This window comes from Triticum dicoccoides, unplaced genomic scaffold (assembly GCF_002162155.2).
Source record: "Triticum dicoccoides isolate Atlit2015 ecotype Zavitan unplaced genomic scaffold, WEW_v2.0 scaffold104829, whole genome shotgun sequence".
NCBI lineage: Eukaryota > Viridiplantae > Streptophyta > Magnoliopsida > Poales > Poaceae > Triticum > Triticum dicoccoides.
This window is the reverse complement of record NW_021171889.1, coordinates 19,980-20,546: the sequence shown is the minus strand read 5'-3', so window position 1 is coordinate 20,546 and position 567 is coordinate 19,980. Positions and strand designations below refer to the sequence as shown.

General features: G+C 55.9%; 1 protein-coding gene across 1 annotated transcript in view; it reads left to right on the top strand.

Annotated features, from left to right (window-relative positions):
- Window positions 1–255: 255 nt before the first annotated feature.
- LOC119342784 overlaps window positions 256–567 on the top strand; it is a gene marked incomplete at its 3' end in the record, with an annotated part of 19,449 nt that continues 19,137 nt past the window's right edge. The window contains exon 1 of the mRNA XM_037614159.1: window positions 256–324. The remainder of the gene's footprint in view (window positions 325–567) is intronic.

The following is a 567-nucleotide window of genomic DNA, read 5'->3' as shown; positions in this document are numbered from 1 at the left end:
AACCAGAAACATGTATAACCGCCGCCTGCAGCGCCAGATCCCATCAGGGAGGAGATTAGCTTTTCTTTTTCTTTTGAGAACTGGGAGGATATTAGCTAGAAAGAGGCTCGTAAATTCTCTGTAAAAAGCCCATGCGATCAGCGAGGGGCCCATTAGCGCGGAACCTCCAAATTTCTCTCCAGAAACCCTTTCTCGCCCCCGCCCGCCGATTCCCTCGAGGAGTCCCTCGCACGGCGCGTCCAGGTGCGCCGCCTCCTCCCTCCTCCAGCCTTTCTCGCACGGCGCGTGGTGTCTTCCGCCGGTCGATTCTCCCGCGAAGTTCAGGTGCGCCGCCTCCCCCTTCCCCTCCTCCGCCCCTCTCCCCCCTCTCCCCCACCCCCCGCCGCCTTTTCTGCGGGAATTGTCCTTTTGTTGACGAGCACTGCTCTAGGGACGATAGTTTTTCAGACGAAATCTGGACGATAGATCAGATCATCCAGTAAAATCATTTCGCAAATCAGCACCGTTCAAGATAGGCATCGTCATGATTTCGTCCGTGCACTATCGATCGTTTGCAGAGCAGTTTCT